General features: G+C 42.0%; 1 pseudogene across 1 annotated transcript; it reads left to right on the top strand.

The window, feature by feature from the left end:
- Positions 1-4387: 4387 nt before the first annotated feature.
- LOC144319976 (immunoglobulin heavy variable 3-74 pseudogene) lies at positions 4388-7305 on the top strand (annotated as a pseudogene). Its single transcript, XR_013385592.1, has 3 exons — positions 4388-4523; positions 4627-4937; positions 7222-7305. The product of XR_013385592.1 is annotated as an immunoglobulin heavy variable 3-74 pseudogene (transcript).
- The last annotated feature ends 5459 nt before the right edge of the window (positions 7306-12764 follow it).

Here is a 12764-nt window from a genome sequence, read left to right as displayed (position 1 = left end):
ACCAAGTGGTACAGAATGGTTGAATTCAGTCCATGCATATTTTCAGACAAATATGCTATGAAACCAGACGGCAAACTCAATAGAACAAGGAATGGCCCGAAGCAACAGTTATAAACCACATTACACCAGTGAGAATGGTGAAAATCAACAAGACAGGAAACAAGTGTTGGAGAGGATGTGGAGAAAGGGGAACCTTCTTGCACTGTAGGTGAGAATGTGAACAGGTGCGGCCACTCTGAAAAACCGAGTAGAGTTTCCTCAAAGAGTTAAAAATAGATCTGCCATAAGACCCAGCAATTGCACTGCTGAGGATTTTCCACAAAGATACAGATGCAGTGAAACACCGGGCCACGTGCACCCCGATGTTCATAGCAGCAATTTCTAAAATAGCCAAACTGTGGAAGGAGCCTCGGTGTTCATCAACAGATGAATGGATAAAGAAGATGTGGTCTATGTATACAATGGAATATTACTCGGCCATCAGCGAGGAGGAATACTCACCATTTGCCTCAACATAAGTGGAACTGGAGGGTAATATGCTGAGTGAAGTAGGTCAATCACAGAGGACAAACATTATACGGTTTCATTCATTCGGGTAATATAAAAATTGTGTAAAGGATTATAGAGGAAATCAGGGAAAATAAGTGGGAATAATTAGAGAGGGTGACAAAACACGAGAGACTCCTAACTCTAGGAAATGAAAAAGAAGTAGTGGGAGGGGAAGTAGGTTCTTGGGACTCGAATCTCCAAAGGGAAGTAAAACAAAGTCAAAATAACTCTATGGATTACATCAAGGGAGGAGCTGTCGTACAGCTATGGAAACACTCAACATTATTAAAAGGCAACCTAACGAATGGGAAAAGTTAGGGACGCTGGTGGATCTTGAGCATCTATTTTTGGCTGAGGGAATGAGCCCAGGGCCCTGGGATTGAGACCAACATCAGGCTCCCTGTGGGGAATCCACTTCTCCCTCTGCCTATGTCTCTGCATCTCTGACTCTCATGAATAAATAAATAGCATCTTCCAAAAAAATGAATGGGAGAAGATATTTGCAAGTCTTTTTTTAAATTTATTTTTTATTGGTGTTCAATTTACTAACATACAGAATAATCCCCAGTGCCCGTCACCCATTCACTCCCACCCCCCGCCCTCCTCCCCTTCCAACACCCCTAGTTCGTTTCCCAGAGTTAGCAGTCTTTACGTTCTGTCTCCCTTTCTGATATTTCCCACACATTTCTTCTCCCTTCCCTTATATTCCCTTTGACTATTATTTATATTCCCCAAATGAATGAGAACATATAATGTTTGTCCTTCTCCGACTGACTTACTTCACTCAGCATAATACCCTCCAGTTCCATCCACGTTGAAGCAAATGGTGGGTATTTGTCATTTCTAATAGCTGAGTAATATTCCATTGTATACATAAACCACATCTTCTTTATCCATTCATCTTTCGTTGGACACCGAGGCTCCTTCCACAGTTTGGCTATTGCGGCCATTGCTGCTATAAACATTGGGGGTGCAGGTGTCCCGGCGTTTCATTGCATTTGTATCTTTGGGGTAAATCCCCAACAGTGCAATTGCTGGGTCGTAGCGCAGGTATATTTTTAACTGTTTGAGGAACCTCCACACAGTTTTCCAGAGTGGCTGCACCAGTTCACATTCCCACCAACAGTGTAAGAGGGTTCCCTTTTCTCCGCATCCTCTCCAACATTTGTTGTTTCCTGCCTTGTTAATTTGCCCCATTCTCACTGGTGTGAGGTGGTATCTCATTGTGGTTTTGATTTGTATTTCCCTGATGGCAAGTGATGCGGAGCATTTTCTCATATGCATGTTGGCCATGTCTATGTCTTCCTCTGTGAGATTTCTGTTCATGTCTTTTGCCCATTTCATGATTGGATTGTTTGTTTCTTTGGTGTTGAGTTTAATAAGTTGTTTATAGATCTTGGAAACTAGCCCTATATCTGATATGTCATTTGCAAATATCTTCTCCCATTCTGTAGGTTTTCTTTGAGTTTTGTTGACTGTATCCTTTGCTGTGCAAAAGCTTCTTATCTTGATGAAGTCCCAATAGTTCATTTTTGCTTTTGTTTCTTTTGCCTTCGTGGATGTATCTTGCAAGAAGTTACTATGGCCGAGTTCAAAAAGGGTGTTGCCTGTGTTCTTCTCTAGGATTTTGATGGAATCTTGTCTCACATTTAGATCTTTCATCCATTTTGAGTTTATCTTTGTGTATGGTGCAAGAGAGTGGTCTAGTTTCATTCTTCTGCATGTGGATGTCCAATTTTCCCAGCACCATTTATTGAAGAGACTGTCTTTCTTCCAGTGGATAGTCTTTCCTCCTTTATCGAATATTAGTTGACCATAAAGTTCAGGGTCAACTTCTGGATTCTCTATTCTGTTCCACTGATCTATGTGTCTGTTTTTGTGCCAGTACCACACTGTCTTGATGCCCACAGCTTTGTAGTACAACCTGAAATCTGGCATTGTGATGCCCCCAGCTATGGTTTTCTTTTTCAAAATTCCCCTGGCTATTCGGGGTCTTTTCTGATTCCACACAAATCTTAAAATAATTTGTTCTAACTCTCTGAAGAAAGTCCATGGTATTTTGATAGGGATTGCATTAAACGTGTATATTGCCCTGGGTAATATTGACATTTTCACAATGTTAATTCTGCCAATCCATGAGCATGGAATATTTTTCCATCTCTTTGTGTCTTCCTCAATTTCTTTCAGAAGTGTTCTATAGTTTTGAGGGTATAGATCCTTTACCTCTTTGGTTAGGTGTATTCCTAGGTATCTTATGCTTTTGGGTGCAATTGTAAATGGGATTGACTCCTTAATTTCTCTTTCTTCAGTCTCATTGTTAGTGTATAGAAATGCCACTGATTTCTGGGCATTGATTTTGTATCCTGCCATGCTACCGAATTGCTGTATGAGTTCTAGCAATCTTGGGGTGGAAACTTTTGGGTTTTCTATGTAGAGTATCATGTCATCGGCGAAGAGGGAGAGTTTGACTTCTTCTTTGCCAATTTGAATGCCTTTAATGTCTTTTTGTTGTCTGATTGCTGAGGCTAGGACTTCCAGTATTATGTTGAACAGCAGTGGTGAGAGTGGACATCCCTGTCTTGTTCCTGATCCTAGGGGAAAGGCTCCCAGTGCTTCCCTATTGAGAATGATATTTGCTGTGGGCTTTTCATAGATGGCTTTTAAGATGTCGAGGAATGTTCCCTCTATCCCTACACTCTGAAGAGTTTTGATCAGGAATGGATGCTGAATTTGTCAAATGCTTTCCCTGCATCTAATGAGAGGATCATATGGTTCTTGGTTTTTCTCTTGCTGATATGATGAATCACATTGATTGTTTTACGGGTGTTGAACCAGCCTTTGCAAGTCTATCTTTAGATTAAGGGTTTCCAAATTTGACAAATTATCAAAATAAACCAAAAAGTGAAATCTACAATCAGAAATGGGCAGAAGACATGAAGACACACCCTTTCCTGGTATGAGTTGCTGGCTCTCACCTTATATTAGGTAGGTCCTCCACATGCAAAATGAAATATATTGTCTCCTCCAGGTCAGCCTTATATCAACTGCATGATTAGACCAGACAATGAATCCAAAAAACCAGAGGAAAATATTTCTGTCCCAGACTGAAGGATCTAAAAGAAAACCTGGCAAGAAAACTACATAAATGAAATGAAAAGTGGTAAACTGGAAAGTAATTTGTTTGCCTATGACAATGTCTTAGTAGAGTCAATGAGTAAAAACCTCACATAAAAATTGGAAGAGGAGATCGCTGGGTGGCTCAGGGGCTTGGCGCCTGCCTTAGACCTGTGGAGTGATCCTGGAAACCTGGGATTGAGTCCCATGTTGGGCTCCCTGCTTGGAGCCTGCTACTCCTCTGCCTATGTCTCTGCCTCTCTCTTTCTGTGTCTCTCATGAGTAAATAAATAAAATCTTTTTTAAAAGTGGGAGAAATAATGAATGAGCTGAGGAAAAAATCAGGATATAAAATAAGCGAAAAAAAAAGATATGTTTCTACAAACTAATAACAAATTACCTATACAAAATTAACAAAATCATCCGCCATGCACTGGCACGAAAAATAAATATTTAGGATTAAAATTTACTAAAGAGATAAAATATTCTATGGAAATGACCTACATTGATGACAGCCTTTTGAAACTGCATCCTGAAATGCAAAGATAACTCTGCTTACACATTAGAACTTCATATAGTCATAGTGCCATCTACACAAATTGCTAGAGAATTGTGGCGCAACACTTGTGTTGACTTTTAAAGACTCGAATGTAAGCCTGGAGCTGGTTATATAGTCAGAGGATATGCAAATAGGGCCTCATCTCCACTGATTATACCAGCCCAGCCTTGACCCTGCAGCTGGGAAAGGAGCCCCAGCCCCAGGATCTCCAGGTGATCCCATTCAGTGATCAAGACAGAAGACAGACACCTAACCATGGAGACTGTGCTCAGCTGGATTTTCCTTGTCGCTATTTTAAAAGGTAATTCATGGAGAACCAGAAACCCTGAGTCTGTGAGTGGACATGAGTGAGAGAAACAGGGGATGTGGAACCATTTTCTGACCAGGATGTCTTGTGTCTGCAGGTGTCCAGGGTGAGGTGCAGCTGGTGGAGTCTGGGGGAGACCTGGTGAAGCCTGGGGGGTCCTTGAGACTCTCCTGTGTGGCCTCTGGTTTCACCTTCAGTAGCAACGACATGGACTGGGTCCGCCAGGCTCCAGGGAAGGGGCTGCAGTGGCTCACACGGATTAGCAATGATGGAAGGAGCACAGGCTACGCAGATGCTGTGAAGGGCCGATTCACCATCTCCAGAGACAACGCCAAGAACACGCTGTATCTGCAGATGAACAGCCTGAGAGCTGAGGACACAGCCGTGTATTACTGTGCGAAGGACACAGTGAGGCGACCTCAGTGTTTGCCCAGACACAAACCTCCCTGTAGAAGGGGATCAGGACCAACAGAGGATGCTCAGTACTCACCACTTCCGTCTTGAAGGCCCAGGAGCAGGTGCACATGGAGATTGTGGGCAGGTTTCCCATCAGGGTTTGGGCTTCCTCTCCAAGGAGTATTTTCCCCCAGGGAGTCTCTACTGGGCATAGGAATCTGTGTTTATGTATTCAGTCTCTAACTTACAAAATTTTTTTGTCATAGAAAGAAATATGCCAACGTCCAAAAATGACAGTTTCTCCCTCTTTGCTTAATCCTTAAGCAGTTTCTGATTTGGAAACTTTTTTGGTTTTAGTCAACAACTATTCTTACATGGGTAAGGGCAGAACTGCTTAAGTGTTCTTACTACTGTCCCGAAATACCAGTTAATTATCCATATCTCCATGTACTGTAACTTCTCCTTTATAAGGGGAGACCCAGCTGTATACATGGTACATGAAATAACCACCCAGCTCAATGTGCTAAGATTTTATTTTCTTTTATTTTGTATATTTGTTTTTGGAGTTTTATTAGCCAACATATAGCATAACACCCAGTGCTCATCCCATCAAGTATCCACCTAAGTGCCCGTCACCCAGTGACCCCCACTGCCCGCCCACCTCCCTTCCACTACCCCTTGTTTGCTTCCCAGAGTTAGGAGTCTCATGTTATGTCTCCTAACCTGACATTTACCACTCATTTCCCCCCTTTCTACTTTATTCCCTTTCTCTATTTTTTATATTCCCTAAATGAATGAGACTGTATAATGTTTCTCCTCCTCTGATTGAGTTATTTCACCCAGCATAATACCCTCCAGTCCTATCCACATTGAAGTAAAAGGTGGGTATTTTTCGGTTCAAATGTGCAAGGATTTTAGAAACAACATAAAGTACATGCTGGTGATGACATTACATAGGGCTCGAAAATCAAAAGGAGACAAGAAGGATTGGAGGTTTGACCTCAGTCTTCAACCGCACTGACAGAATCAATATTAGCATCAACCTGGGAAAGCAAGGGACGCCAAGAAGTACATTGTGAGGGTGTGTAGTCTGAAGAGCCCCCCCCCATACACACACACAGACAGTAGAGTGCAAACCTTTTTCACCATCATCCGGTCTGTTGAGAGCAGGGCAGACCTCTCAGCAAGTCATAAGTGCTTGGATTTGGGAAGGACACTGGCTCAGGGTGTGTGTTGTGGGTCAGTGGTGGAGATGAGGTCCTGCTCCAGGAGGGGCTTGTGTGGAGTCAGTGTCCCACCTGCTTCAATGGAGGAAATTCAAAGTCTCCTGCTGGATATCCCATAGGTGAGGCAGGAGGAGAAGATGGAATACTGGTGATCACAGGAGTTAGCAGTGACACTCAAAGATATGGTGAGATGACAGATTCCACTAAACTATTATGAAAAATGAGAGAACAAAGTGGAGGAGGACCTTCCACCAGCAGGGAATAACTCATGGATCCTTCAGGTGTGGATATCAGCTCACTGTATGTGACCTCTACCATCCCCATGTTGGTACTTAGTGCCCTTGTGATGGGAGAAGAGGTTGGCCCTTAGGGGAGCACTTAGGTCAGGAGATGCAGCCTCATCATGGGATCAGGGCCTTTATACACCAGGACTGGGAAAGCTCCCTGCCCTCGCCCCCATGTGAGGTGACAGGAAATGATGGGCTGGGATGTGGGCGCTCTTCAGATACCACATCTGCCTGCACCTGAACCTCAGACCTACCAGACTCCAGAGTTTTGAGAATGAGTGTTTGTTGTTTAATCCACCCAGTCTGATGCGGTGACATCACGCAGACACACTAAAACAGGGACTCACCTCTTATTTGTTCTTTACAACCTGGTCCCAGTAGAACTGTCAGGTTAGGAAAAAACAGCGTAGGAAATCCACACCTAGATCACTGTCCTCAGCCACTGTCCATGTCCCTGTGCTTAGTAGTTGTGCATCACGTTGATGCCACACATTCTTCCTACAACCCTGGGGATCTGGAGAACCATTAGTATCCTAGGATTCTTCCCTCTTTACTACCAGGGTACCTTTAAGCCAGCACATCCCCATGGAAGCAGACATATAAAGTTCAGATTATCCTGTCTGCTGCTCATAATACTATAGAGGATATAGCTAGATCAACCTCGCTCCTGTCATCATCACCACAGCTATATCTCTCAATGACAATGTCCACACCTCCTACATACAAAAGGTGGTCAATTTTCTATGAGTTTTTGCAGTTTCTATACAGTTTTTGTTCTCTCAGGCCTCTGAGGGTGATCAGAATGATTTAATAACTGTCATGTTCCAGGAAGGAGACAAGCTCACAGACCCTGATCCAGCATCTTAAGTCCTCCCTGCCAATGCTGTTAGAGCAAAGACAGTGTGGAGAATTCCCTCTGCTTTATATGCTGAAGATCAAATTGCAATTCTGGAATTTTATGTCAAAATCACCTAAATTTATTTCCTTCTTAACTCTTATCTCAATCCTGTGGATTCATTTGTGTTTGAGTATATGTTGTACAATTATTATATTATTTTTCAGTAAGTAATGGTGACATATGTGGTCCATGCACATAATCTCACTAATGAATGACATAGAGAGGAAAGCACCTCTTAACATGTGACACGGGCTTTGTGCAGGATGTCGGGCATCCTCCACAAGGACAAGAATTGTGGGAATATTATTATCACAACTCTTTCTTAATGCCATTGAGGTAATGTACTTCGGATGGAGTGGGAAGCTGGCATTCTCCGTGATGTACAGGATCCCCTTAGGGACAGAAACTGCTAGATCTGGAGACAGAATAGTAGTCCTGTCTCATTTGGCAGGGTCAAAAGGATTAACCTGAGAAACCCAAAATTGAGGTGGATCAGAGCAGCAAATTGGAATTGAGTTCCTTAATCTTGGCATTTTCTCTAAGTCTCTGTCTCCCTCTGTTTGTACAAAAGTTAATTATAGTTCCTGCTCCAGAATAACAGCTCTATGATAAAGAGTTCACATAGGGTGCTGGGTCTGGGTTCAGAGAGTGTCTGTGGTGTGTGCTGCATGCACTGTGCTCTCCTCTTTTGGCTGCTATTTCCTTCAAGCCAGATGTCTCCACAGGGTCTCCTTGCCTGCGGTGGGCAGTGTGTGGTCCCTGGCCAAGATGTGGTGGTGAGTTTTTTAAGGGGTGCGCTCTGCTCTGCTTGCTAAATGAGCCCTGATACCACCTCCACTAGACCTGAGGCTCTGCTGAATTCTCTGGTTAGGAGATGTGGGTGGGCAAGGGTGCAGTCATTCTGGGAAACCATATGGTGTGACATCAAATAAGTAATAGTAGACCTACCTTATGATCCAGCAAATGCACTACTGGGCATTTACTCTAAGAATACAAAAGTAATAGGATGCCTGGGTGGCTCAGCAGTTGAGCGCACGCCTTCAGCTCAGGTCATGTTACCAATCTGGGGATTGACTCTCATATCAGGCTCCTGGGAGAAGCCTGTTTTTCACTCTTTGTCACCGTCTCTTTGTGTCTAACATGAATAAATAAATAAAATCATTAAAACAAAAAGTATTCTGGGACATCTGGGTGGGTCAGTGGTTGAGCGTCTGCCTTTGGCTCATGGCATAATCCCAGAGTCCGGGGATCGATTCCCACATCGGGCTTCCTGCATTTATTCTGTTCTCCCTCTGCCTTTGTCTCTGCCTCTGTATGTGTGTGTGTCTTTCTCATGTATAAATAAATAAAATCCTCAAAAAATAAAAGAAAAAAGAATACAAAAATACAAATTCAAAGGGATACATGCACCTGGATTTTTTTTAATTTTTTTATTTATTTATGATAGTCACAAAGAGAGAGAGAGAGGCAGAGACATAGGCAGAGGGAGAAGCAGGCTCCATGCACCGGGAGCCCGACGTGAGATTCAATCCCGGGTCTCCAGGATCGCGCCCTGGGCCAAAGGCAGGCACTAAACCACTGCGCCACCCAGGGATCCCCTGCACCTGGATTTTTACAGCAGCATTATGTACATTAGCCAAACTATCAAAACTATTCATACATGGAATGAAATCTAATCCATTTGTAGCTATGTGGATGGAGGAAGCAAGTATAATGCCAGGTGAAGTGAGTCCGTCAAAGAAAGACAATCGTATGATTTCAGTCATATATTGAATTTAAGAAAGAAAAAGAATATGGGCAAAGGGGAATAAAGTCGATATGTAGACCAAGTAATAGCCCCTCATTACAGAGTACAAGCTGATGTTTATCACATGGGAGGTAAGTGGGGTATGGGTGACCTGTCAGATGGGGACTAGGGAGTGTATTATTGTGTAGGACACATTGTGAGATCCCACATTCTGGGAGTGTCAGAAAACCTGGTGAGAGGAGAGCTGTGGGGGAGGGCTGAGGAGGTGACAGGGACAGGGTTTCTCTTGACTTCCTCACACCAATGAGTCAGGGGTTTGGGACAAAGATAATGCTCTGTGTGCACACCAATCTCTCTAGGACGGTTTGAAGCAACAGCAACAATGAAAGAATGATACAGGTTAAACACTTTGCATCAAGAAAAAATGTATTACTTTTTCTGGGGGAATATTTGCAATCTCTATATGGACAGAAAGAGAGAATGTCCCTTGAGGCATCATCTGGGAAGAATTGGGAGGTGTCAGGCTTCAGAGTCTGGATAGTAGATATGTCATTAATGATCTTGGAATATCTCCTTCTTTTTTTGAAATGTGAAAACGTGCTTGGGGTAAAGAAATGATGAGAATCCCATGGTTTGCCACTTTTACTTCCAGGATCCATAAGGTGCTGTCTGTGTACATGTCTAGGTATGGTCACACAGTGATGTCTTGATTTGTCTCTCCAAATATTTATAAAGAGGTAAGTCTGATGCCAGAGGATTGGTCTTTCTTTTCATTATTGTATGGTCACTCTTATTGGATTTGTGTTTCCATATGATTATGGGTATTTTCTATTTAAAACAACAACAACAACAACAAAGAAACAACAACAACTAGTATTTTGATTCATTTAAGTGACACTAAAATTATGAGAATGGAAAACGGAAATAGTGACTAAAGAAATACAAATAAGGAGATTTAAATAGTATATTGAAAAGACAAATGAAATTTAAAACTCATAGGTAGTCTAGGAAAATATGTGAGCCTGAAATAATACATTTAGATTTCAAAGTGAAGAAAGTACTGACACTAAAGAAAACAAAAAGTCCATGAAAATTTGGGCAGCCTGGGTGGCTCAGTGATTTAGCGCTGCCTTCAGCCAAGGATGTGATCCTTGAGTCCGGGGATCGAGTTCAGCATCAGGCTCCCTGCATAGAGCCTGCTTCTCCCTCTGACTGTGTCTCTGCTTCTGTCTCTCTCTCTCTCTATGTATGTGTTTCTCATGAATAAATAAATAAAATCTTTTAAAAAGCCCATTAAAAAATACAAAGATGATACTACAGCACATATTGAATAACCAAGGCAAATTATAAAATTTCTAGAATTACCAATCCACTAAAAGTTTTCATAAAGTAATAAAACATAAGCAAAACAAATCTAATAAGACAAATGAATGTGTAATCTAAAAGCTATTGTCTCAAAAAAAGACCAATAAAATAAAATAAAATAAAAAAGAACAAACCAAAAAGAAAAAAAATCCAGTATCAGATGGATTTTTCTATGAATTCTACCAAACATTTTCAGAAGAATTAAGGCCAAAACATCTGAACCTATTCTAAAATAATGAGAGTGAAACATGCCCAGATTAGCTTAAGGTGGCCAGGATGACTCTGATAACAAAGCAAGGCAAAGACCCCATAAGAAGGTACTAAAGGTAATATCTCAGATGCACATAAATGCAAAATCCTGGCATCCTGAATGCAACAGCACATGGAGAGGATCACACAGGAGGACCCAGAGGAAATCAGCCCTGCGGTGCAAGGATCCTTCAATATGCCCAGATTATAACTGGGATCCCCTGAATTAGCAGAGTGAAGGATTAGATGTACATGATCCTTTCCTATGATGCCTAAAACAATTTGGCAAAAGCCATTACACTTTATCCTCAAAACGTCTTAAAAATCGAGGCAGAAGATATTGAGTCGAGAGAATAGTGGCAATTTCCAAAACACACACACCAATACCATATTCAACAGTGAAAAACTGAAGCCTTCCTCTCAAGTCAGGAGCCACACAAGGATATGCATTCCCCCCATGATTATTCAACATGGTATCATGAAGGAGAGTAAACTTGAAACAGCATATATGTCAGCTGGTCCCCTGGGTTACTGTGAGGAAATGCCACTTTAAAACCCCCAGAGGTCAGACATGGTGAGCCACATATATCCCATTTATATCCCCTTGTTGGCAGGAAATAAATCTTCTTCCGAATGTTTCCTTCCTGTACCAGGAGGGAACAACCAGCCTCAGCACCAGAACAGGGAACACAGGGCTCAGAATGCTGTACAAACAAGTCTTGTCCGTTTCTCAATAATTCACTGACTCAAAAAACTTTGTGGCTTTAACTTTCCACAAATATAAGGTCTTGTTGTCTTAGAGGTATGTGAGCCATCTACTTGGGTCTTTGTCTTGGTGTCATATTCTAGGTAGCTCATGCACAGGCAAAATGAAATACTTTACTCCCAAGATCTGTCTAATGTCTACAGAGTTGTATGTCCAAAGAACTCAGGAAAATAGAAGAAAGATATTTTCACCACAAAAATGGGAATAACTACCCTGGAAATAAAGGTAATGAAAAATTAAAAGATTTATAAATTAGTAGGTAAAGAAAAAAATATATTATCCATATGACATGATCTGCTACAAGGGCAAATGTTTGAACCTCCACAAACAAATGTTTAGAGTTAATTAACTATTTCAAGAATGTTCAGGGGATAAAATAAAAATAGTAAATAAAGCTATATTTTAACACAATAACACAAATCACTTAAAAGGAAATTAACAAAATATTGCATTGACATTGTGATTAAATATAATGGGATCAAATATCGGGATGTAGTTAAAATACTACATACTAAAAACTCTCAACAATAATGAGAGATTTTTAAATAGATGCAATGAAAATTCTGTTCACAGAGTAGAACATTTCATATTCTCACAAGATATGAAACAGGGTTGAATGCAGATATAATGCAATCCCTGTTTATAACTAGTAAAGAATCAAATCTAAGTCTGGAGATGACTATTTAGTCATAGGACGTGCAAATAAGGCCCTCCCTCCACAGATTAAACCAGTTCCAGGATGCTCAGGTGACCCCATACAGGGATCAGGACAGAATACAGACAACTCACCATGGAGTCTGTGCTCAGCTGGGTTTTCATTGTTGCTATTTTAAAAGGTAATTCAGGGATCCCTGGGTGGCGCAGCAGTTTGGCGCCTGCCTTTGGCCTAGGGCATGATCCTGGAGACCCAGGATCGAATCCCACGTCGGGCTCCCGGTGCATGGAGCCTGCTTCTCCCTCTGCCTATGTCTCTGCCTCTCTCTCTCTCTCTGACTATCATAAATAAATAAAAATAAAAATAAAAAAAATAAAAGGTAATTCATGGAAGACAAGAGACCTTGAGTTTGTGAGTGAGAAACAGGGGATGTGGGACAGTTTCCTGACCAAGATGTGTTGTGTCTGCAGGTGTCCAGGGTGAGGTGCAGCTGGTGGAGTCTGGGGGAGACCTCATGAAGCCTGGGGGGTCCCTGAGACTCTCCTGTGTGGCCGCTGGATTCACCTTCAGTAGCTACAGCATGAGCTGGGTCCGCCAGGCTCCCGGGAAGGGGATTCAGTGGGTCGCATGGATTTAAGCTAGTGGA

Source organism: Canis aureus, chromosome 9, assembly GCF_053574225.1.
Source record: "Canis aureus isolate CA01 chromosome 9, VMU_Caureus_v.1.0, whole genome shotgun sequence".
Classification (NCBI taxonomy): Eukaryota; Metazoa; Chordata; class Mammalia; order Carnivora; family Canidae; genus Canis; species Canis aureus.
Note: the sequence above shows the minus strand (reverse complement) of the source record. Positions and strands in the feature narration are given on the sequence as shown.